The sequence below is a fragment of the Ochotona curzoniae genome, unplaced genomic scaffold (assembly GCF_017591425.1).
Source record: "Ochotona curzoniae isolate NIBS_2020 unplaced genomic scaffold, NIBS_Ocur_1.0 scaffold_3835, whole genome shotgun sequence".
NCBI lineage: Eukaryota > Metazoa > Chordata > Mammalia > Lagomorpha > Ochotonidae > Ochotona > Ochotona curzoniae.
Window position 1 is genome coordinate 14,794,148 of NW_024467114.1, and position 27,483 is coordinate 14,821,630.

The 27,483-nt window shown below is 37.6% G+C and overlaps 1 protein-coding gene across 2 annotated transcripts in view; it reads right to left on the reverse strand.

Annotated features, from left to right (window-relative positions):
* THSD7A (thrombospondin type 1 domain containing 7A) overlaps window positions 1–27,483 on the reverse strand; it is a 280,481-nt gene that overhangs the window by 139,241 nt on the left and 113,757 nt on the right. The gene's annotated exons all lie outside the window — the stretch shown is intronic.

A 27,483-nucleotide genomic window follows, 5' to 3' on the forward strand; every position in this document is an offset into this window, starting at 1 on the left:
CAAATTCATTCAAAATACATTAACATTTACAAAGTGTAAAAGAAGACTCAAAGCTCATATTTGCATTTCCTTATAATTTGTGAGAGTTGTTACACTATTAATAGGAAATAGAAAACAAAAGGGACTAAATGAAGTTAGCTAAAGCTAAGTTTACCAAATTGCTCATTTTGCTCATTCCAGATTTGTTTTAATTTAGGAAATGAGAACCAAAGAACTATTAACATATGCTAATTTCTACTCTGTTTAGTGATTCAAACACGCATGATTAGCTTAATACAATATTGTTTTGACTAGAAAAAAGTAATTTAATTGTGTTTTAACAATATGTTTAATGCCATTTGAGACTTATGCTGTGACTTACAATTATAAAGTATACTTAATAAAATACATTATCTTTCATACTTCAATACACAGGAGACATATAGGAATATTAATTATTACATTTTAGGTATTAGAAATGTACTTCTTGCTTAACAAATAGATACAGCTTTAATATTTATTTCATTAATAAGCTGTTCTAATTCTAATTGCAATCTACTTAAATTGAAGGGTATTAGAGTCTTAAATTGTCATATCTACATATGAAGATGAAGAGGACACCATTCATGTCAACAACTGGGGTAATGTACTTTGAGTGTTTCAGGAAGACAAAGCACCTTGCGGTGATTTTTAGTTGAAATCTTAACCAGTGTCAATAACCAATAGTGAGTGTTTTCAAGACACGATCAGTTTCTGGCCTCAACAGAGTCACCCAGTGTAGTGGGATAATACAATGTCATTGTTCATGTGCTATGATCACCTGGGGTGTTCAACCACGGAGCCAGGATGGTTTTAATGTAATGATTCACATGTAATAGTGTACTGGTATGTATGTGAAAACTGCCTCCCAAGGAGCTAATTAAAGTTCAAGGTTTCAGTCATTCTGTCAGATGTGAGAGATCTGGAAAATCATTTGAGATGGTATAAAGAGGGCTCTACGAATGGATTCTGTTTTCCCTGTGACAATAGGAAAGACTAACAAATTCCATTCCTACTCAAACGTCAAGTCCTGGGTCACATTAAACATTCTACATAATGTCTGTGATCACCAAATTTCTACTCTAGCACTCAGCAGTTTATTCATGAAAATCAAGGAAAGAACTGAGCAAACGAAGCCCCTATGACGACTTATAAAATTTGACATATTACATTTTAGGAACATTTCTTACCCTTCAAGAGATTATTTCTGTGCATATAATACTGTATTATCTTCTACCGAATGAAAGTAGATTAAGTTCACATTCTACATGAAAGCAATGGATTAACAATCTCAACTTTTTATGGAAAAATCAATCATTTGTTAGCTGCTTCGCATGACAATTACCCTGGTAACATGATCAAAGATGAATGCTGACTATGTTACTAAGTCGCATTGTTTTTTTGGAAGACTCCACTGGATACATTTACATGCACAGCTTTGCATTCAACTAACAAGTAGTGGGCTGAAATTTTAATTTAGATTTTCAAGAAACTTAGTCCGTTTTCTTAGCCACACTGCCCTATATCTCACAAGGTCAAGTGGCTATAAATCAGCTATCAGAGCAATGGCTTTATTCAGAGCTATTACCAAAGTTACTGACACACTGTGAATTGGCCAGGGTCTGTATTCACAGACCCAGGCTGTGTACCAGTTACGCACTTTGCAAACATGCTGTTAGTCCCAAGGACGACTTAGCAGGTTTGTGAAGGTGCTTAATTAAACCTGAGACTATACAGCGGTTTAAAATCATGTCTATGCATCAACTGATGAAAAGAAGAGCGGGAAAGAGGGAAATGATTGGAGGGAAAAGAGGAGGGAAGTGTGGTTACCGTCGTGGAATTTTGAACCTATGAAATACACGATTTGTCTTCTTCATATTAATAAATTTTTGCCTAATGAATGTTTACAATTTTTAACACTGACCCTACATATAGGAAAGTAGCATAAATATAAGAGTAACACTGTGATGATTTTTATGTGTGGTATATATACATATATTATATATATATATATGTCATGGATGTTTATATTGTGCGTGTATATAGATACATACATACATATGAGATATATATTTAGAATGCATAAATGATCTTTTTGGCAATTTTCCCTTACTCAAGACTTTTCAGCAAATATGTATATATATTAAATAACTCTGCTTAATACTGGGACTCCACAGTATAAAGATAAGATTATAGTAATTAAATTGAAAGCATATAATTTTACTTGGGGAAGTGTAGGAGGCCACATGAAGTTGTAAGTTACTATGATGAATTTTAAATTACTAGAATTTGTCATGTGAGATAGATGTAATAAATGTATTTATCAAGAAAAAGCATCCTTTTTTAGTCTATATTTGTTCATGGGTAAAACACAAAAAATCTTTCTTTGGCCTCAGTGTAAGGAGGTTTCTTTCTTTTTTTTTTTTTTAGTAAGGAATGGAAATAAGAAAGAAAATTGGAAGTTTGCATTAGATACCAGGCAGCTAGTAAGACTTTCTTTAGTGTCACAATTTTTAAAATACATGCAATTTTTTTGGTTCACCTTTATTGAGATACAATTTATTTTTTACAGACCAGGAAATTCAGGTTCCTATCTCCTCAAAGTCATGTGTGTAATCAAGGGCTCAGCTAGGATTCAGACTGGACCTTTCTGTTGCTGCGGTTTATTCAGATACCAACAAAAGAAACGGCATTAGACATTAAAAGCAGTTATACACTACAAGGAAAAGCAAAGTTTTGAATGGTAAGTTCTCATGGATAGTTGAAGAGGTTAAAAGAATGGAAAAGGTTGTCATCTATCCTGGACAGTTCTAGTTTTAGAAATTTGTTCACTAGCGATTTTTGAAAGGGAGAATAAAGAATAAAAAGCAAATTTCTGTTAATTAATGAGCTCAACCTAAACATCTCAACCTGGAATGGATATATTGAGGATATATCTACTAGGAAAATTCCAGGATATGGAGATTGTGTGTGTGTGTGTGTGTGTGTGTGTGTGTGTGTGTGTGTGTGAGAGAGAGAGAGAGAGAGAGAGAGAGAGAGAGAGAGACAGAGAGAGAGAGAGAGAGAGAGAGACAGAGAAGAGAGAAGACAGAGGAGAGAAGAGAGAAGAGAAATGGAGCAATAAAGAAATCTCTATGTGTATCCATGTAACGAATTTCCAGTTTCACAGAAGTTACAACCTTCATGCACTGGAGCTTCTTTCAGGTCAGCATCACTTCCATATGTCCTTATGCTTCACCCGAGTGCCAACGTGAATGCTGTGGTGCTTCTTTGTTTCATTTTGGCTAAACTAAGTCAGCAGATCGTCAGTGGTTACCAAATGACTTGCTGTTTTCTACCATTCTGCTGTTTCATTCTGGCTGTGAGAAAGTCGACATGAGCATAGGGCTTGAGGGATTATGCTTTGGTTCACAATGTTTTCATTGGAAATATGTTCCTCCAGGCAGTTAAAGACGTGCATGAGCCACACTGCTGCAATACCCGCCTGGTAGAAAACAGGCAGTGCAACACTTCCTTCCGTCTGGGTGACAGACTCCGGACAGCAGATGGCGAACACTGAGTGAAGCAAAACTTGGATTTGTAGACAGAGGCAGATGATGCTTAGTATAAGTTAAAGAGTGATCAGATAAATATTTTGTGAAGCGAGAACAGTAGAGAGCAGTTTCGTAGTTCAAATTCTCTGTTGAAGTCCATTTGTTTAATTGCTCTTTTTAAACTTATATGTATGTATGTATCTAGCAAGAGTTTTTCTTCTGTTTTTTCTTGATTAAATGTTGGATGCTACCACGGGGCCACTACTTGTAATCAAGGGAAAGTTACGACAGTAATCACAATAATTTGTCATCGTCTCCTAAAGTTTAACTTCGACAATCTAACCTGAACTTTCGTTCAGGTGTGAGTTGTTCTTGTAATCTTGATCTAACCTACAGAATTGCTACTGTGTAGACCAACAACGTTAGCAATAACTGGGAGTTTGTTACTCCCAGTTTTTCCTGACCACACTATCAAATAAAAATCACCTTGAATGATACTGCCAGTGATTCATATGAAGTATGAGAAGGACAAATCTACAGCTAATCCATAACCACTCCAAATATATAAGTTACCTAAAATTAATAGTTGGTAAGTAGATTGTAATCAAAATAGCCCTACCAACAACAGAAACAGAATAGATCACATAAAATGGAATTTAAAAACAAAGATAATGCATGGTTTACAAAATGAAAGAGATCAGGGGAGAAAGCTGTATGAAAAATTTTCACCACTAAGAAGTGCTCTGTGGCCTGGTGCGGTAACCTAGCAGCTAAAGTCCTCACCTTGAAGTCACGGAGAACCTATACGGGGGCCGGTTCTAATCCCAGAGGCCCAGCTTTCCATTTAGCTCCCTGCTTGTGGCCAGGGAAAGCAGTTGAGGATGGCTCAAGACCTTAGGACCCTGCACCCATGTGGGAGACCCAGATGAGGCTCCTGACTCCTGGCTTTGGATTGCCACAGCTACAGCTATTGGGGTCACTTGGGGAGTGAATCATTGGACAGAAGATATTCCTGTCTCTCCTCCTCTCTGTATATCTAACTTTATAACTTTGCAATTAAATCTTTTAAAAAAATAACAAAGAAAATTTTTAAAAAAGAAGTGCTCTGACATTTTCCTGACTTAAAAAGCTGTTTTTTTGTGGCTACAGGAAACTATTTTTTTTCTGAAACAAACTGCTAATTAAAAGGTTTGTCTCTCTCTCTCCTCCACTCCAGTCCTCCTGATCTCAATTTAAATTCCAATTCTAGCAGTAGTACATGTAATTGCTAGAACTAAATTGCACGTAGATCCCCGAGTTGGAGTAACTTTGGGAAATACCTGCTATATTTTTCTGCCACATGTTACAGTTTCTGCCTTTACAGTCCTGGAAGTATTGCTTGAGTAGTGTCTATCAAGATACGGTCCATACTGAGAGTGAGGACTTAGGAAACTTTCTAAGAAAGTTGCTGCATCATTCAGGCACATGCTCAGTGGACCCAACTTGATGAACATGGTATAGGCCAGTTTAGCTAATCTTGAGGTCCATGCGGAGGGCTGGCATAAATTCTATTGTAATACTGTACAGTAGGTGCACGATGTTATTGTGGAGATAAGACATAAAAAAGGATAGAACCAGTAAAATTTATTTTTTTACATGTGAAGCTTTACCACATAAAGCTTCAGTGGCTCTATACTGACGGAATTGGGTGATTAATAGACAAACAATATGACAGCTCACTCCCAAAACCACTCACTACCAAGTTCCTTCATGAAGTTTATTATATTGTAATGAGATCATAAAACTTTTCAGAAATAGAACCATTTTGGCACTTCTGGAATATATTAACTATAAATAGAATTCAAAGCAATATGTCTTTTCAGTCCCTATGGAATTCTTACTGAACTACAGAACATGTTTCTCCTAAATAATTCAGTAATACTACCGAGATTATAGGACAATTTACCATACAACAGCGATTACTTGAAATCTTTATAATATCAACAATCTCCTCAATATCTGTAATATAATCTAACAATATTTCATGTTCAAGTTAGATCAAAATATTTGCTGCTTGTGTATAGCAAAATGTATTTGTAGGATTCTGTGTTCTGTTAGGAGAGCTTAGTCACAGATTTGATTAATTTCTCCCCAAAATGAAGCAGTTATTCTAGTGCTGGATGGCAAAATGCAAGTATAATGAGACTCAAATCACATGTGGAATATTAATTCAACTGTATAGGCTAATTTAGAAAGAAAATCAGTGACATTTTTTGAGATTGATACATTTTTCACATGCTAACGTAGGGAACAGTTTTGCCTGTAATTCTATCTCTTATGATTCCACGGATTTTATTTTTAAACTACATTCATAGATTTAATGTTTGCAAATATTGCTAGTGGGATATATACTTTTTCCCTATAAATCCAAGCGTTTTATTTTTCAGTACTAATGAGCAAACCAGGAGGATTTTCTGGTTTCACAAACTCCCAAATTTGTGTCAAGAGAAAAGCTGATGAATGCCCTGCTCAGAGTCAAGAGACTCAAGACATTTCTAAATTGCCACTCTTGGGCTTCATGAGCCTGATTAGACAGTCATCACATTGTCTGACAACTTTTTATATGGTGAAATTACATTTTACTAAAATACCAGTAAGGACCTTCCCTTCAATAAAATTCTATAGCTTTCATTTCATAAGTTAACCACTCTAAGTATTTTCAGATTCAGTGCTGGAAAACGATGTCTCCTACTTTTAAGTATGTTCAAATTTTACATTTTTCCCTCAAAGATGACATTAAACTTCCTGTAGCATTTATTTATTCATTTACATACATATTAAAATTCTCAGTGAATTTTAATATCTGAATGTACCACAGAATTTAGTAAATGACAGGCAGCAATTCTTAAGGAAGCAAAATGCATGCACGTTAAAAACATTTTCCTTGTAAAGACAACAGAGAACTTTTCCCTTGCTTTGAAAATCTGAGATTATTTTATTGAGCTGCAGCGGAACATTGCCAAATGGTGTCACCTGCCAGCTGGAGTGTTCATACTCTGTTAGAGCTGAGGGCTACATGGCTGGTCAGCAGCTGAATGGGAGACTATCAGCATGCAATGTATTTAGTAATGGGCTAAACAGCTATGGCAATGAGGCCTCCCTGACAGAGCCTGGGCTCAGATTCTCTTTCACACAGCGACTGCTTGCATGCACCTGCTTCCTTTTCGCGCATGCTGTCCCAAGCAGCCAACCAGTGAAACATCATGGCACAAAAATTCACAAGTGAGAACTCTACAGTACCTCAGGAGGCAGAGTCAAAATGACATGCCGGACTTTAAAAGGGACGTTGTATAGCAACGTTGATTTTGCAATTCTTCGCAATAATAGGCATTCTTCAGCACTAATGAATTTTTGCTGACAAAGAAATCTGTGTTGAAAACTTGAATTAAACAAAGAGAATAGGAAATTGTAGCCACAGGGATATTTTAAGTATCAATTACTTAAAAGAAGAATTACAAAGTGTCAAGTCAAACATTGATTTAACTGTCACATACTGTTTTTTTTATGGCAAATGAAACTGAGAAACTAAGTCTAATACATCAATGGTAACAGATTGAGGTTAAAGGTAAACCACTTTGGGGCAGTCATAATGAATTGGAAATCCTGCTCTATGCTAAGACATTGGATTCCATTAATGTCCACTTCGTCTGAACAATTCTTCATAGCTTGGACAACTGAGAAATCTGGATAATTATTCTATTGGGCTGGGGTTAGGATGTCAGTTGCTATCCCCATTTTCTATATCAAAGTGTACAGGGTCAAGTCTGGTTCTGTTTCCAAATCCAGCTTCCTGCTTATTCACAAGCAGGAAGGCAGTAGATATTGGTTCAAGTACTTCAATTCCTATTGCCCATGTGGAATACCTGCAACCCTTGTTGTTGTGGGTACTTAGGGACTTTGGCCTAACTACAACAACTCTGTGTCCAAGTTTAAAAAAAAATAATTGATATGGAACTTAATCACAAAATATATTACATGAAACTATTTTAAGACAGTGCCTCTCTTCTTACTTTGGGTCACCAACTTCAGGTATCCTCCTCTTTGAACTTCCGTACTCAGATGAACACCCATAACCATGACTTTGTGTCTATGTAATCTGGCAGTAAGTTGAACAAAACTCTGATACAGAATGTTTGTTCCAATCATTCAGTGGTCTCTACTTCCACTTCTGTAGTCCTGAACCAAGGACTGTGGGTGCCAGTACAGGAATGAATGGACAAATCGCCATTTTTTCTTGAATCTCACCACCATCATGCACTGCTGACAATACCATCTCTATCAGAAATTTATACTCATCCCACAAATCTACTCAAGAATCTACAATGGTTTTTTTAAAGATTTATTTTTATTATTTTTTCATTGGAAAGGCAGATATACAGAGAGGAGAGACAGAGAGGAAGATCTTCCGTCCGATGATTCACTCCCCAAGTGAGCGCAACGGGCCGATACTATGCCGATCCGAAGCCAGGAGCCTCTTCCGGGTCTCCCACGCGGGTGCAGGTTCCCAAAGCTTTGGGCCGTCCTCGACTGCTTTCCCAGGCCACAGGCAGGGAGCTGGAAGGGAAGCGGGGCTGCCGGGACTAGAACCGGCGCCCATATGGGATCCCGGGCGGCAGGGTGAGGACCTTTAACCACTTGCGCCACCGCGCCGGGCCCAAGAATCTACAATGGTTATCACAGTGTTGTACATCCAGTGTGAGTCCTTCTGCCTGACATTAATGGTTCTTCACACATACTCATCGTCTCAGAGAGTTATGGCATCCTTCCATTTGTTCACACATTCTGACTGCCCACTTAGTCTTAAGCTAGCTAAATCTTTCAAAGACCTGCTGATAAGGAAGCTTTCATGAAATATTGAATTTCAACATCCATAAATGCGGAAAATGATTATCAGTGTGGCAAAAGGCAAGCTGATTCCTATAAACAGTGGATTACAAGGTTTGACATCTGGAGGAATGTGGTAGGATCTAGATGAACATTGATAAGTATGGTGTGATGTAGCCACAAGAAGAGAAGCTGAAGGGACTTCAGTGGAAAGTGTTCCTAGACCCTCAGCTGAATTCTTAAAAACACACACCATCTTTTATATACATAATACACACACATATATGTATGTGTATGACAGGTATAAGTTTTTATGAATAAAAGATTATACTCATTGTTTAAAGCCACATTTAAAAGGAAAAGATTGGCCTGGATAGAATGAAGAGACATCACATTTGTCCTGTATCACATGTTCTTGGGACAAGTCACCAACTATCTCTACAACTCTAAATTAGGAACAGTAAAACTTCACTTTTCTATTTTATAACATTGGTGTGAGCATCCTGTGAGGAACTGACACTGAATTATTTGAAAATGGTTCATGCCTACAAATCTGTGATATGAATATTATAGCAAGAATGATAATAACAAATTGAAAGATTTGAATCTTTCAGTCAGAGCTTTCTTTTCTGGAAGCCATTGTACTCTTAATTGATGCAAAATTGCTATCTCCCTTGACACAGAATAGAAATTTGACTATTTACGATGCTTTCCTAATTTCTGCATGTTTAGTACTATTTATTTTCCCTATTTCATACTCCCTCAAAGATTGGAGGCTTGTATTCTTTCTTCATTTGTTTAATTTGTGTGACTACTGGGAAAAATATACAACACATCCTCAACTGATAAATAACCTGATGCAGACATCCAAACAGGAAGAGATCATCATCGATGCGAAGGGGAAGGCAGTAATGAGTATTTTATTTGTAATAAAACTGGAGAGGAGGTATGGAGTTGAAAGGTATAATGAGTCCTTGAGAAACAGATGGCACTTTAAGACAGCCTACCCACTACTCAATAGCTCTTTAATAAATTCTTCACGTTTGCGGCACGTAGGATGTAGAGTATATTTTGCATAGTTTTTTCTACCTTGAGAGAAACAGGATTGCCGTATCATTTAACAGGGAATAATTCTGTTTGCCATTGCATAATGTGCTCTCTCAGTCTGCAAAGGCTCAGCAGAGATATTCAGAAACACGACTTCACAAAATCAACATCTTTTGATAAATCGTAATTAACATAAAAATGAAAAGTCATTATAGCTGTATGGAATTCCTGCCAGAATATTTGTTCAAGGTAATGAAAAAAAAATACCTTTGCTGACCATATTTCTGTCTCTTCACTTTTTTCACTGTGGTGCAATATGTATACTCTTTAATAGTAGAAATCTCTTGTGTTGAATTACAGAATCACAAAGAAGAGGATGTATAAGAGAATTAATCAAAAGGACATGTCAGATGCCTACTCTAAATACCTACTTCATATATTATAGCACATGTAGGAATTCAAATTACAAATTGAGGTACAGCCTGGACTTTAATAATTACATATGTGGAATAACTTCATGTTTCAACCTCAGCTGTGTAGCAAAGAGCATCTGAGCATTTTTTTTCAATAAAATCATAGTTTTCTTTCCAGTCAAGTTTATTTCAACTTTAGGGAAGAGCTAAATAAATGAACTTAATATGTACAATAAACCAAGTGAATTCAATTTTTCTTTTAGAACTAGAAGACAATGCATTAAGCACAGGCACATTTGAATACACAGTTTCATATTGGGAGGAAGGTTATATTATAATATTCTACAATAAAACTAATTAGGCTGTTGTTTAGAGAATATCAATTCTATTAATCAATAAGTATGCAAAGGCAGCACACACATTAGTGAAAAATTACTGTATAGTAAATGTCTACAAAGCCATAAATATTAATGATTAATTTATTTAATTTTAATAGTACCCATCAAGAATTTAATGGTTAAGCATTAAACCCCATTATTTGTTCTGAAAGTATCCTGTTCATGCTATATTTGTGCTCATTCATGTGAATTTATGAGTCTAATAATACTATTGACTGAGCTTAAGAAGTCACATGATTCATAGAAACCCAAGAGTGTATTTAAGGTGGCAGATTAGCCCAGGATGAATTTCAATGCCTGGTCACAAAGAGATATGAAAGTAAGGGAGCAGAGAGCCAGGAATGTTCATACAATTGCTGTACCTGGCCCTCTGGTTTTATCAGTAATCCATCTTAAGAGATCATTGCAAAGCCCTGATGCCTTACCTAAGCGTGCACCAAGCCACAGCTGCTATATCCTGAACCAGCATGTTGTTGCTGGGGCCTCTACTCAGCCATGCCCAAGATGATCCCAGGCTGCTCTGAGGGAGCTGCAGGAAGCATCCTTTGACAAATTCCTTTAATGGTGCACACTCACCACTGCAGGCCTTCCAGGGCACAGAAGCTTTCTGCTTGTACCATGACAACCAACGTCATCAGCTCCCCAGGAGCCAAGCAACTCTACAAGGGTGGCAGGGACCCAAGAACTTGAGCCTTCACCTAGCCATTACACCAAATGCTCAACCTCTACTTCATATTCTTGAAATGACTATGAGGATAAATATCTGTGAAACACGTGACCAGATATCTAGTCCTGAATTATATATACCCTAGAGATGCAAATCCGCATGAACAAGCATCCTTGCAGAAACATTTATTTAAATGCATGTATGCAAGGTATCACTGGACAAGAACCCAGAGTGACTTCACTGGTTTGCATATTTTACTAGTCCATTTTAATATTCATTCTCCAAGACGGCAAATTTAGCTTATATTCTGATCATCAAAATTCTTTACCTCCTAACCCAAACTAGATATTATTAACTTTCATATTTAAAGGTGAGGGATGATAAGTGTTTAATTCTCTGTCACTCCACTTTGTGCTTTTCTAATTACTGGTAAGTCTAAATATCTTTTTAATAGACAAATCTGCTCTTTGTTTTGACATGGGTAAAGGAATAGGACAATTTCACCGTCTCATCTTGGGCAACGCCAGCTCCTAACACCAGCACAGCCTGCAGGGCTTCTGCTTACAACATCTTTCTGCAGGACATCTACCAAGGTACATGTCCAAAACCCTTGTAGTTGCAAAGAAGCAGATGGCCTAGCACCTCCAACGGAGCCCACCGCAACACAGGGACTCACACTACACTGAGGTTTCTGGGCGTCCTACCATTTTGAACTCGACATTCAAACTCAAGGCACACTATATACTTTGCTTCTCCTAACACAATGAGAGAGACATGACTTGATGGAATCCCACAAATGGCAAAGAACACACAGAATTAAGCTGTCTCGTGCTCACACGTTTCTTAAGTAAACGGTGAGCCATGGATGGGCCCACAGCCAAAACCAAAACATTTTTAGCTCCTTCAAACTTTTGGGCCAGCAGTTCTGAATTTGACTGCTGTAATTCAGTGGAACCAAAGAGGATTTTCTGGTTTTTGTGTGGTCAGACATTTCCTCTTTCTGAATTTCATCTCTTTTCCTTCTCCCCAACCCTGCCCTCGAGTCAAGGATATCACTCTGTATCTTTTCCTAATTACTCAAGCACTTATTTACATAAAAAGAGAGCAAGGTTGGTGAAGATAAAGTTATGCCTGGCTCCAAAAAGCTTTTCTTCCCTTTGCTAAAGTCCACAGATGCCTTGTGGGCAATTTGAACTCAGTGGAATGGGCAGTTACATGGACAAGGATGTGTCTACCACATCGGTCACATTTCCGCCAGCACCATCCTGTACGGATCTAGGCAAAGCTTCATTCACAGGCATGTACGCTATTGCTCCTGAACAGGGTCGGGTATCTGATGCTAAATGATTGACACCGAGTGATAACTACAATAAAGCCTATTGGCCTTCCTCTAGCGGAACATATTTGCAGGGATTTAGAAGCTGTGGCAGCTCATGGGTTGAATGTGGTTCCTCATGCTGCTATTCCAACTGGCGAACAAAGGGGGATTTATTTTGCCACAGTTGCCGGTGATGCCCTTACCATCACCACCAAGCAGAGGTGATGCTGCGCAATGGGCCGCTTCCTAGTCCTGCTTCGTCTGCTGTTACAGAAGCCGGACAGCAGCTCCAACCAGCAGAGCACTGAAGTTCTGAGGCTCTCCGTTAGATAAAGAAAAAAAGAGCTGATAATGCTAGCTGCAAACTAAAGGAAAATGAAACACACAGAGAAAGAACGAAATCCTGTCATAATTGTGGTGCTGTCACTAGAAACAGAAGGCAGGACAATTTTTATGCATTCCTTTATGTTCATTGCATTAATTTGTCTTGCCTATTTTATAGAGCACGTTAATGGTGGAAAATACAACATACATTCACATAAATTGTGGACTGTAGCTGAGTTACAGGAGAAATAACTATTACCAAGGAATGGAATGCAGTAACAAGACTGGGAGACAGTAACAGTTTCCTTTGTAAAAAGGATAGTAGGATTTCAAAACTATTTGTTGTAACTGATGTATGAACTACTGAGTGACACCAATATATTGTAAATACTGAATAGCCAAAGGAAGGAGCTAAGCATGGCAAACGGCATGAAGTATCTTCCTCTGCTCCACTCCTTTTAGAGCTGGTAATCTGAGCCGATCCAAAGCAGGGAGCCAAAAGCTTCTTCTGCATCTCCCACATGGATACAGGATCCCAAGACTCTGGGCCATCCTCAACTGCTTTCCCACACCACAAGCAGGGAGTTGGTTGGAAAGTGGAGCAGCCAGAATTAGAACCAGTGCCCTAAATGATGCTAGGAGAATAGCTTAGCCCCTGGCTATGGTGCTGGGCCCTAGACTGCTCTGTGAACTGTCTTTCAGCTTCAAGTTTGTTTCTTTTTTCTTTTTTTAAGATTCATTTATTTTTGTTGGAAAGGCAGATAAACAGAGAGGAGGAGAGACAGGGAGGAAGAAAGATCTTCCGTCCGTCCATCCACAACAGTTGGAGCTGTGCCAATCTGAAGCCAGGAGCTTCCTCTGGTTCTCCCACAAGGGTGCAGGGTCCAAGGCTTTGGGCCACCCACGACTGCATTCCCAGGCCACAAGCAGGGAGCTGGGTGGGAAGTGGGGCCACCAGGATTAGAACCGGTGCCCCCATTGGATTCCGGAAATCAAGGTGAGTGAGGACTTTAACTGCTATGCTATTGCTCTGGGCCCTAGCTTCCAGTTTCTAATTAGAAGGTGCAGTGACACTAGATGGAGTTGACAGCAATAAGTGGGAAAACGTGGAGTGAACCCAGATTTGTCTGGTCATACACTATATTAAAGTGACTACATTCTACAATGTTGAACTTTTATTTCCTCCATTAATTCAATCATTTTAATGGAAGAAATCCACTCAGACGTTAGATCATATTTATTTATATTTCCTTCTGCATGCTTCCATAATTTGACAATTTAAAATCCCATTGGCTTCATTATTTTGTCTGTACACTGAAGGATAAAACATTTAAGATAAAATAAGAATCTGGTGATTATAAAGTAACAGTGTTACACTACTATGTTTTGAATAAATTCTTCTCCATTTACTGGTTTGTGAAACTTTCTTTGTAATGTGCAAAAATTGAGATACAAACTTTTTGATCTAAGTTTCATTTACAGATCTTCAACATTATTCACAGTCTCAGTGACTCATACATATTTGCAACTCAACTGCTTTATGAAGTTGAAGCAGTTGTTAATCTCTTTGAAAGGGAAAAATGTGTGATGCTAAAGGGCACACAGGATTCCCTTCAGCAGAGTGCTCCGATTTCAACTCTCCAAATTAAACTTATGACAAAGGGCTTGAGAGGAAGCACGCCTGGGGACCAGGATCACAGGAAGGGGCATGGGATCTCTAATCATGGGATCTGACATCTCGGTCCAAGGCAATCCAGGGGCAGAAATCACTTCTGCAGTCACTGATCTAACCAAAGAATGCTAAGTTTTCAGAATCACAGATTGAAACTTCAGGCTTCCATCAGTCTTTCTCACACAGTAAAAGGAGTCAAGGTCAGGTTCCAGAAGCGCTTATGCAATTGCTTCTGTCCTCTGCCTAACTTGAATACCGAGAAGGTCTGCACTTTGAAGTTCTTGGAGCCCTTTCTGCTTCCTTCCGCATCCTCTCTTATTATCACTTTGTCTAGTGCCTCATTAGCTCTCTTCAACGTCTCGTTTCAACATCATCCAAGGATAACGGAGACATCTAATTATTTGGTTGCACTGGCTCCATCCTTGAAAGACTGCACACAGTAGCAGTGGATTTTTTTTTCTCTTAGTATCAGGACAGAAGGAAATGTGCTGAGCACAAGATTGTGATTTTATTAAAAGTAACTGATTTTATTCTCCAACATAATTGTTTTTATATTTTTAAAATGTAATGACTATTCTATTCTTCAAGTAAAAATAAAAATGCCAAGTAAGTAGCCCAAGCAATATGTTTTAAAATATCACAGTGATAATATACTGGTGCTTTGCAAAGAAATCACCAATTGCTTAGGCAGAAATTACTGCTCTGACTCAAGATTTGCTACAAAAGAAACATTACTTGGTCCAAAGCACTTTATCCCAATTCCAATCATTTTATACTTCTACTGTATAAATCTGTGCCTTTAATATTCACTAAATGAAGAAATAAACATGTAGAACACACACATGTGGATACACAGATGGGCATATTTTTAATAGAACTTACCTTTCAGGTAATTTTTTCTCATACTTGTCAGATATTTAGATCTAACCTTTGCTTTCCGTTACTGAAGCTATTTTTCAAAGGTGATTTTGAAACTACATATGCTGTCTTCCAGCCCCTCCTCTTCATAACTGCATGTATGCATGAAAGCACCATTGATTCATTTTGCAATTTTTATTGCAAACCAAGCCAAAATTCAGTTGGAAAGTTTACAATTATAACTACACTCTATGAATGCTAACAGAGATATGGAAAACTAAGTACATTTCCAACGTCCTCACTACTGGTAAGTGACACTAACACATCCCACCAATTGGCATTCAATTCACACAGATTATCACCAAGTCCTTTGTCACACTGGATTCACCTTTGGTTGGATGTGAATGTCTCCTCTAATTAGGAAATGAACTAGAATAAAGCAAAATGACCCACAATGTTTTGGTTAAATGATTAGCCTGCTCTTTAAGTAACAGGCTATTTAAAAGAGCCAAAGTTAATTGAAAATTGCTATTATCAATAGTCTGTCTTCAATTAGAAAGAAAAAAACACATATTATATATTATATTTGAAGACCAATAAGTCTCATTCCCAGATCCTTGTTCCAGCGGAAATTAATGGAGCACAAAGCATAAACCATTAGACGGGATCTAATCTGTAACACAATCAATGCTGTAAAGTCTCTTTTTATAACAGACTAAAGTTTGCCTAAAGTAGAGACTAGATTCCCTATTTGTAAACTTTGGGTATAAAAAAGGACTCACACACTATTTTACTATTAAATACCTTGAATTTATGCACATTTTCTCATTCATTATTCATTAGAAACAATCATTTCCAGGACTGTGGCTCAGCTGGTTACTCGTCTGCCTTGAAAACACTGGTGTCCCATGTGGGTGCCAGCTCACGCCCCAGCTGCTCCACTTCCAACCCAGCTCCCTGCTTATGGTCTGGGAGGGTAGTGGTGGATGCCTTGGGTCCTTGGGGCCCTCCATCCATGTGAGAGACCTAGCAGAAGCTCCTTGCCCTGGCTTCACATAGGCCCAGCTCCGGCCTTCTGGGTATTTGGGAGTGAACTGGTAGATGAAGGATCTTTCTGTCTTTCCTTCTCCATGCAGTAGATTTGCCTTTCCAATAAAAAAAATATATCTTTTTAAAAATCAAGAGTCATCTCAATCAACCTAAAGGCATCCTCCAAGGGCAAAAATATTACTGATTGTTGTCATTATTGAAACTTCTTTGTTCACTCAGATAAAACTATAATACCAAAGAAGTAAACATAAGCATTGAAACAAATGAGATAATTTTTGCTATTGTTAATCACGTAAGCTAGCCTGAGTATTAAAGTGATTCCAACAGACATTTTTGGAATTTAAAGGTGTTGTAATGAATGAGTAGAAATTAAACATACGAAAATTAGTAGTTTTACTCTAACAATAGCACCTAGATCCTGAAATATTTTTAAAAGTTTCATTTTTTAGTTAAAAAAAAAGTAATAAGACACCTGTATTTAGGAGTAAATACAGCAAGAAATGTGTATAAAATCTGTAATACATTTACAATAACACTCAGAAGAGAAGGACTAGCAAGTGAGAGCATCAACAGAGATTCATCACCAACTATAAACGATTGTGGTTAGAATCACAACATGTAAACGAAATCAGCAAGAAAACCATACTAAGATCACAAAGGGAAGCACTTGACAAGAAATAAATACTACAACATCTCCAAAGGAAAAAGTCAGATGAGGAATAAAGCCGCACAGAATCCAAAAGCAGCTCCTAATGGCTGACAGATGGATACACCCCATACATGAGTGCAGTGTGGCTCACGTAAAATGGTGTCTGTGCATTTGGATATTCAAAAGAAAAAAATGAAAAATGAGGGGGCTGCATGGTGCTATAACAAGTGAATCTTCTGCCTGCGGCACTGGCATTCCATATGAGTGCAGGTTCTAGGCCCAGTTGTTCCAAATGCCACCCAGCTCCCAACTAATGCCTGCTAAAGCAGCAGAGCATACAGCCCAGCATTGGCACTGGATCCCTTTATCCATGTTGGAGATCTCTAAGCTACTCCTGGCTCTCAGTTTTGGACTGGCCCAGCTTTGGCCATTGAGGTCATTTGGAGATTGAGCCAGTGGAGAGAAGACGTGTACGTGTGTGTACGTGTGTGTGTGTGTGTGTGTGTGTAACTACATGCACAGGCATATGTGTTTCACTGTAGCTTTCAATAAATCAACCTTTTTAAAAAATGAATGTATATTACACATTCACAAATCAAGTCCATCCAGATTAAAGGTATCAATTTGCAATTAAAAAAAAATAATATAAATCCAAGGAAAACCAGGAGGCTAACTATATACTTAATCCTAGGAAACAGCTGAAAATCCAGGAGTTGTAACTGAAAGAAAATATCTTCAATGCATATTATAATTTAATTACTGTAGGACAATACTAACTACTGTTAGTTGAAAGGAAAATTCACAAAAAGAAAAAAACACAGCATTTTAAAAATTATATATATTAAGCTTGTACAGATATATACAAGAGGAATGGTAACAAAATCAAACTCAATACTAAAAAAATCAAATACCTAAGGGCAAGAGAGTATCACTTGGCATAGAAAACTCGGCTGATAGCTAAGAGTCCTTCTACAGAAGAAAAGGAAATCTCAGACGTTACCATCTTCCAAAGAAGTTTCTAGAAGTATCTTTGAATTTAAATCTGACCCAGCAACCTCATGATTCAGAAAAATGCTCCAAAGAAATAAATATGTGAATTTATATGGACATTTACATGTGAATAAATTTTGCCAGCTGCTCACAGTAGTCATAAACCAGAAATAAAATTAATGCCCATCAATTAAGGAATTAAGAACTTAAGAATAGGTTAAAGCTACTTTGTATAAGTTAAATGCATTTCTACATGACTTGGCCAAAAAATATGTGCCACATATGGCACAAAAACATGTCATGAAATATATATGATAGAAAAAGTCTTAATAAAATGAGTTGTATGTGTGTGTGTGAATTATCCATAGACTACTATAAGTAAATACAGACTGTTAAATCACACTCAGAGAGATGGTAATCTGACATGTTACTATAATGCAAGAAAGTAGAAGAATAAATTTAGCATATATGATGCAACTCAATGAATGGAAAATTAGATGTTTAATGTGAAGCCAAGCCACAAAAATGTTAACAGAAGTTATTTATTGATAGCTATATTTTGGATGACTCTTTCTTTGTATCTTAAAATATAAAATAACATTTAAAAATACAATCCCTCCAAACATTATGTAATTAGAAAGAGTAAGTATTTTCATTGTGTAAGAACAGAAACTCAATACATTCACTATATTATGCAGTACTTACATCTAACCTGGAGGATGCAAAGGCAAAGCATATTACTGGGAAATGTGAGGCAAAGAGGCATCGGGACGGAGGCAGAGCAAGAAGTCGCTGCCTCTCTCTACCTTTCAAAAATAGACTGCACTCTAACACCCAGCGGCACAAATGACTAACAATCTTATTTCCTCCGTGTACCTTTCTTGCTATACAAAGGTATTTCACAAAGTTTGTGGAGAAATTAATTCAAGGATGAGATTATGTTTGTCTTAATAATTTTCTTATCATTTGAATTGTATATTTGTGTTTGTTGTGATAAATTTTGAGACGTATTTATTCGAAGAGGACAGAGTCCATGTATTTCATATATAGAATTTTTTAGAGGAAATGGCATCTCCTGCCCTCTGTCTCCCTCCCTTGCTCCAACTATGATCCTTTCTTTTTAATTTTTGCAATGATATACTTTCAATTTAGCTTAAAATCACAAGCTTAACTCTCCAGGAAGACTACAAGTCATAAGTAGGGAAAACATCGTTCCCCAGGGACACAGATAAATGCTGTATAAATAGTGTATGAATTATTTCATAATCTACAATTTCCATAAACATTTTTTTAAGTTGAATTAGGTTGCTTTGGTGTTTTTTAAAGTCTTTTTTTTTTTAAGTCTGAAATATTTGAATTAATCTTGCCTGTTCAAATATTTCCAGATACAACTCATCAGAAGTTTTTAAAAAATTGGCAGTAATACATACATGACATGGTTTCAGATTAATCAACTTACATGTAGAAATACTACTGTGTAATTGCATACTAATGAAGTAATAATTTAAAACAACAACGGAGATTAGAGCTATAAAGACATAATTGAAATTCCAAGTTTAAAATGTGATATTACCAACATGGTCATTTCAAAGAGATGAAGGGGGCCAAAGAAGGGAGGCAGGTTCAAAGGTCACCTGACTCTGCTAATGACAGCAGACCAGAACTGAACACTTGCTCACAGACCTCTCCCAGAGCAGGGACGGGGAACAGAATCTTAGACGTTCTTTAGCTGGAAAAACACTGTACACAGATGACACGAAGCATGCGCTTACTGTCAAAGGCAAGCTAATCTAGCACTGCTGAGGTATGGCATTTAGCCCCAAATGCAGAGAAACAGACTTCTGTTCTTACGTTTGTATTTTCCATTATATAGCATCAGCTAAAATCCCTGTAGGCAATGCATTTTTGATTTTAATCAATAGCTTTGCGTATGGCAGCAATAAAAGACAACTGTAAACATCACCCACCCCCATTCATTCAGAACTTCCCTCACTCGTCTGGCTCCCAGATTGTCCAGTACTTAATGCAATAGTGGGTAAGGCAAAGCGCTAGGAAAATAAGGGTACTGTTAACCAGGAACCTGCACACACTGCATCAGGAAAGGCTCTCTTTTCTAATTGCTTTCTTTGTTCAAATGCAAGGGTTTCAGCCATCACATTTGCAATTCTAAAGGTAAAATGACACAGCGGGGCACATGCCTCACTCGGGATGATTCCAGTGTTTCCTGGTCTGATGTGCACTTGTCAGAATTAACGTTGTCACACATGATCCATTCTGTGTTTCACTCAGCACTGCATTATCCAAATCACAGCAAAATCAATCAAACTAGTTTCATTTCAGCTGTTCCATTTATTTCTTTCATCTCTTTTCTACTCATTTCACTAAGATTTTGTAAACCTTATATGATTTCTATTACGACATCTATTTAAAAGCAATTTCTTCACAATTCCTAAGGCAGTCTACACCTTCGCATTTTTAGATTTACATGATCATTTGGTTGAGCTTACTTTCTTTTCTTGGATTTATTTCTTGTGTTGAGCAGAAAACTCCACAATGTTTTGAAATAAGTGGCAGCATTTTGTCTTTATAGAAGGTTTCTGTGGATACAAACCCCTGGCACTTCAAGGAACAGAAACATAAACCAAGTCTCTTTGTATCTAGCTTTATTTTGAATACAATAACTTACAACTATGGAAGTAAACTAACTGAAGATGAAATCACTAAGAAGTGTCAAATGAGTCAGTGCTTTAGTAATGGTGAACATCTTACTACTAGTCTTATCCTCAGAAATTCAAGTCATGTAAGTGTAAAAGTGGAAACACACACACACACACACACACACACACACACACACACACACACACACACACGACAAATCCACTGAACCTTTCCCCTAAGGAATATCACTACTATCTGGAGAGATTTAAAGAACTTAAGAAGGTAAGGGTTGCATTATTTTCTTTCCTGCTTTGGTTTCAATGTCCTTAAAACTATCCACACCATTAATAAAAAAAAATCTTTGTTTAGTCTTTCTCAATTTACACAGCAATTCCACGTGCACGTGTTTTGTATCTTTAAAATAATCATGACATATACAATGCAGTAATGTTATCCTCATTTCGGAATCAAGCGATGGAGTTCTGACTTAAATCTAGGCCAAATGAGTCTCATGCTGGTATTCTATCTATTACACCAATTGCATAAATCCATTCCTCTAGAGTCTAATCTGACATAGTTTTGAAGCTCCTGGTGTCTCCAGGGGCTGGGGCACTACCTCCTTGACTCAGACCACTTCAAAGAACTACCTTAAAAGGGGTCATTAGGGACTCACATGTCTGAATTTCTCATCAACCTGCCTAAGTATCCATAATGGTTCCATTCAACATTGCTTTCTAACTTAAGAGTGCTGAGTTGTATATTATCATACATAGACTGAATAATTTTGCTGGTTCATGCTTTAGTAACCGTAACAGGGAAGAGAATGCCAGGCTCATGGACAGTACACAGCCCGTGAAATTATTCACTCTGACCCTTCCAGGGCAACTGCAGGCAGCACTCAAAGTTCAATAAATATACAGCAGAAATTTTTGTCTGCCCCACAAGTGATGTTATAAACATCCATAAGGCCTTGGTTAGAAAAAGGTTCTCCATCCCTGTTAGCGTAACAAAATAAAAGCCAGGCTGATTTTCTTTTTTTTTAACTGACTGAGAGTCTACAATGACACAGCATGGTGGCAACACTTCAAAGGGCTTTAGATATATCTTCCGGGGTAGGAAAGAAAAAAAATGAAGTTCAAAAGTTCAGTACTTCTCAGTACTTCTCCATATGGAGACTCAACCAAAAAGTCATTCATGATTTTGACCCTGTTCCAAATTCACCCTACAGTGCTTGATGTCTACATAAAATAGTTCCCAAGAGTATCTAAGTTAGTTCATGAGTATCATCAAGGTCAGTGCTACAAAACTTAATTTAAAAAAGGCTTATTAATTTTTATTGGAAAGTCAGGTTTACAGAGAAGAGAGAAAGATCTTTCACTTGCTGGTTCACTCCCCAAGTGGCAGCAAAGGCTAGAGCTGAGCCAACCAAAAGCTGGGCTTTGAGCTTTCCTTGATTGCTTTTCCAGGTCACAAGCAGGCAGCTGAATGGGAAGTAAAGAAACTGGGACACCAACCAGCCTCAGATGGGATCCTGGTGCACATGCAAGGTGAGGACTTTAGCCACTAGGCTACTGCAACCAAGCTTAATTTTGTAGAAAAGGTTATACAAAAAATAATTATTAAGTATTTGTTGAGTGGATTTACAGACACAGATGAACAACATCCCTTGGAGGGGAAGGACATGGGGTTCTCAACCCATTAACCAACTCTATCCTTTTCCCTTTCTTGGGTGAAACTAGGATAAGGGAAAGAAGTGGCTAGAAGCAATTGAAGAAGACACCATCTCTGTAACTATTTCAAGTAAGTAAAATGATCTTTTGTGAAATAAATAAATACAGAGTAAATGTGCCATGGGTACTGGAAACCTTTTCAGAGGCCGGTTCCAGTCCCAGCTGCTCCACGTCCCCTCCAGCTCCTGCTAATGCCCCTTTGAGAGCAGTGGATGATGACCTCTGCCACCCAGGAAGGGAAGGTCATCTGGAATTGCAAGATTTCTGGCTTCTCCCTGGCCTAGTTCTGTTCTTCGGGGGCAATGAACCAGTAAGTACGAGATGCATTTTCTCTTTTTTCACTCTCTCTGTCTTTCAAATAAATAAAACAACCACACAAATGCCTGGGCATGAGAGTCCCCTTAAATTTTGGGCCTCATGAGACTGACTTGCATTTACTCAGTTCCCGTCCTCACTAAGTGTCTGGGTATTTTTATTTATTTATTTATTTTTTGTAAGAAAAAATGATTGAAGTACTAGAGTTAGGGTTAGAGATGAAGCTTTATACCTAGTTGGAATTCTACTTTTACAGTATTCATGTCTACTTATTCTTCTATTTCACTTTGTGATGCCTGATTAGAACCTCCCAGACAACTGAAATGTTGATAAAATTTTGTAAAAACAATTACAAAATCCAAAATGCCATATATAAGAAATACAAATGTTTTTATTTCATACCATTGAAAGTATTTTCTAAGAAATTTATAACTGCTACTCTTATGTTAAGATATGTACATCTTTGTCATAAATACATTTAAATTATATCTAGGACTAGGTCAGTTTGTGATCTGGTTTGTATCTAGTAAAAGACTTTAAAAACTTCATGTTTATTTAAAACTAAAGAGAAAGTTTTGAATAATCTCAGCTTTGGGCAGACACAATTGATATTACTTCAAAAATCTGCCTTGTTTATCCCAGCACACTACACTGTACATACTTGTGTTAACATTCCAGAAGCTTCACAGTACAATGGCTCCTTGTACTACACACAGCAGTTATGTTTGTTGATTTACAATTCAGTTGCTACCCTGGTAAAATGCAACAGTATTTACCAAGATCTTAAAAAAGACATTAAAAGAATATAATTAAAAGTTTATTTTGGTGTAAAACTTTTTGTAACCCAGTACATGCCTTTTTCATAAATAGATTTTTCATGATCTGATTATCCCTCATACTACCTGTAAAGTTCAATTTTCCATGATCACATGCCTTTAAAATCAAGTATCTGTGATCTGATATTTGTACTAAATCAGAAACCACCTCCTAAATAAACTTCTGGGTAAAAGCTATAAATCACTTTACAATGAAATGATATGGATCAGAAAAATAAATAGGATAGCAAAGTGAATAGGTATGAAGATTATTAAAATAACACTCAAAAATGGGCAACATATTGAGCACATAAAACATGAAAATGCTACAATGTGATAGCTGATGCTAAAAGAGGAACATATTCTTAAGAGTTACAGAAATAGTGCATTCATGATTTGTTAAAAAATCTCATAGGATAAGGACTTTTAAAGTGCTTCTTCCCATTAAAATCTCTTTATATTAAGTCACAGGGAAACTCAGGGCCACCCTCATCAAGCAAACAGAATTCCAGGGAATACATGAAAACAATGGGTGAGATCACAGTCGCTGCAAAGGAAATGTGAGGTCACTGAACCAATGAGTAGAGGCCAGGCTGCTCAAGGAAGCGCCAGCTCCCATAGGAGAGTGGCTCTCACGCAGTCTCCTGCCAGAATCCAACAGAACAATCAAATGGGCTATATTAGTAAAGCTGCCAGGAAAAGTGAGGGTGACCTAGCAGAGCTTATTGGAGATTTGTGTGGAGAACACCTAGGCAGTGCCATCTATGACTGTCTTAGGGGTAGTCCAAACCCCAAATCCCTCCCACAGCTGAAAGATTAAAGTTTATAATACTAACAGTGCACAAATATATAAAACTCATATTCTCACGCCAAACTTAAGTTGTATATAATAACTGTGCACATCTTTTTATGTGTCAACAATACCTCAACAAAGTGATCTTAGAAATACTCTTAAAAAGAGTGAAGATATCTTGGCTATGATAAATGGCCATACAAAAGAATATGTGACCTTAATGTTCACTTCAACATATTTGAATTTATTAGAAAATAAGAGGTAGACACTACCAGTAATTAGCACGTGGTTTGCTATTAATGCCAACTAATTGATAATGATGATTTAAAAGCTTCTTGTCTTCAATGTGAAAAAAGAAGCAGCGGGTACCATAAAGAATCTTATAAATTGGCAAATGCACAAGAAAACTCAGAGATGGGTAAAAGATTAAGGAAATAAAATGGATTCTCAAAAACTGATGGTATACTCTTATTTCTGATTTCTATTGGATAAGTACTATCTTGCAGCAGCATTTGTTAGCCAAGCCCAACAACCATGAATTTATCTATTTATCCATTCATGTATTTATCTATTCATTTATCCATCTTTATTTTAAATGATATCTCCTGGGATGAGTGCTTGGCACAGTGATTAAGATACCATTTACAACACCATATCCCATGTTGGAGGGCTCAGGTTTGAGTCCAAGTTGAGAGTCTGGATTATGGTTTTCTGTTGATGGAAGACAGCAGGTTCAAGGGGCTGAATCCCTGCCATCCACTTGGGAGGCCTGAATTTCCCAGCTCCTGGCTTTGTCCTGCCTAGTCCCAGCTGCTGCAGGCATCTGGGGAGTGAACCAGCAGATGGCACGCTCTTTCTACCTTTCAAACAAGATTTCAAAACCATTGATATATAATTAAATCAACTGTTGAAAGGGCATTTCCTGGATACTCTTAAGTCTATATTCTCAAAGTTGAGTATAACAGATATATGGGGTTGGTCTTTCACATGGTTTAGGTCCTCATAACCTCAGAGGATTTTGGTTTTCCACTAATCACTAAAAGATTCAAATTCTATCAACAGAAAGTTTCTTTAAACTTCAACACTTTAACAAATATTTCTTGAGAGCTGAATATATGTCAGTTTTGACTGAGGTTATGAAGGTTTAACTGTGTCTTTCTTCTTAAATTAGTTTCTTTCTGTTCACCTGGTTGCTACCACAGGGAAAAGGAAAGGATGCATGCAAAATTATGTGTTAGTATATTTTGTTATAAATATTATAAACCCTGGGAAAACTTTAAATCTCAAAATACTAACTTTTACTGAAATTTAGGACCTGACATAAAATGAATGAATGATTCAGTTGTTGTTAGTACCAAAGTACTATTCCTCAAGGAAAGAGATTAAGCCTAGGAAGGAAGCAGGGGGAAATGATAACAAACCTGGGTTATATTATGTGAGCTGGTCTGGATGGGACCTGGGCACAAACTAACGCCTAAGTGAGAAGAGGAAAAACTGTTTAGTGAAGAGTGCTAAATGGCAATTTCTTTAAGAACAAGCAAAAATACGATTTTCTTATGTATATTTTTGATCACAGCAGTTCTCTTACAAAGACTCAAATGCTGGTTTAGAAGACACTGCTCTTTCCAGCTGCCCCAGTATTGAAATGAACATAAATGCCTAGGAAGGAACATTAAAATGTGTGCACTTCCTTTTTTTCCTGCTTTTAGATGAGTAGATGCTTTATCTGCTCATTCCTCTCTGTTAACACTTCAAAATCCAAATGAGGCACCGTCTGGGAACTTGGAAATAATGAAGTGCAAGTCTGACATCTCCAGCAGGGGAGGAGGAATGATGAAGGAAATAGATCCAAATAGACTGTTGACCTAAATCACAGGTTACCAAAAGGACCATTTCTTAAAAATGGATGTAGTTAGTACTCTGAATATGTCCCTGTCTTTTGAGAAAGTTTCCTCTTAGCTATGCTTTTACAGGAACTGTCTGAGTCATCTAGGTTAGCATCCGGGACTCATACAGGCAGTAGAAAGTAGAAATACCAATAGAAAATGGATTTTAATGGAGTGGGGCTTCATGGAGCTGTTATGCTGCAAGTTGGGAAACCCACATGCTATAGGTCCTGTGCCCCTGCTGTGCTCCCAGTTGTAGTTTCTTGCTAACGCACACCCAGAGGGCAGCAAGCAAAATATTACTGCCCCTTCTGGTGGCATGGAATGAGTTCTGGGCTCCTTGCTTTGTCCTGACTGAAACTGGAACATTGTGAGCATTTGGGCATAGACCCATCTGCTAGACAGGAATTTTGTCTATCTCTCAAAGATAAAAGCAGCAAGGTAGGACCCTACACACTAGCCTAGTGGCTAAATCCTTCCCTTGCTTGCCTGGAATCTCACAGGAGCACAGGTTCATGTCCTGGTTGCTCCACTTCCCATCCTGCTTCCTGTTTGTGGCCTGGGAAGCAGTTGAGGATGGCCCAAGGATTTGGGACCCTATAAACCATGTGGGAGACCTGGAGGAGGTTCCTGACTCCTGGTTTCAAATTGGCTCAGCTCCGGCTGTTACAGCCACTTGAGGAATGAATCAGCAGACAGAGCTTTCTCTTTGTCTCCTCTGTGTATATCTGCCTTTCCAGCAAAGCCAAATAAATCTTAATTTAAAAAAAAAGAGCAATTTGGTACCCCCAAAGATTGAAATCTATGCATACATAGATCTTCAAAACAATCAAGGGAATTACATATTATGTGAAAAAGTGTGCATTTCAAACATTTTTTTTACCATAAAATAAATACCTTAAATATCTAAAATCAACATTTCCACAAAATTTTTGAACTTTCTTTGTATGGTAGTTGGGTGGCCCTAGACCATGTTAAAAAAATTTTTTTTTCTTTTTAAATTCATTTGAAAGGCAGAGTTACAGAAAGAGAGAAGGGTCTTCCACCTGCTGGTTCACTCCCCAAATGAAGCCTCACCTTCCAGGGCTGGACAAAACTAAAGGTAGGAGCTTCTTCTAGGTATCCCACTCAGATACAGTGATCCAGGTATTTGGGCCATCGTCTGCTCCTTTCCCAGGCATCTTAGCAGGGAACCTGATTGGAGTGAAGCATCCAAGCCTCACATTGGTACCCATGTGGAATGTCAGCACTGCGAGCAGTAGCTTTATTTGACATGCCACAGATTGGCCTCGAGACAATGCTTTTAACTATGTTTTGTTTTTGTGCTATTTTGGGTGGCCTGAGAAAGTCACTCAAAATCTCGCAAATGTGAATGTTTTCACTTATGACACATATAAAATCTTATCTTGCCCATAATGCAAAATTTTTACTTTTTATATTCAAAAAGTTAATTATGTATCTGGAACAGTGCTAAACACATAGTAAC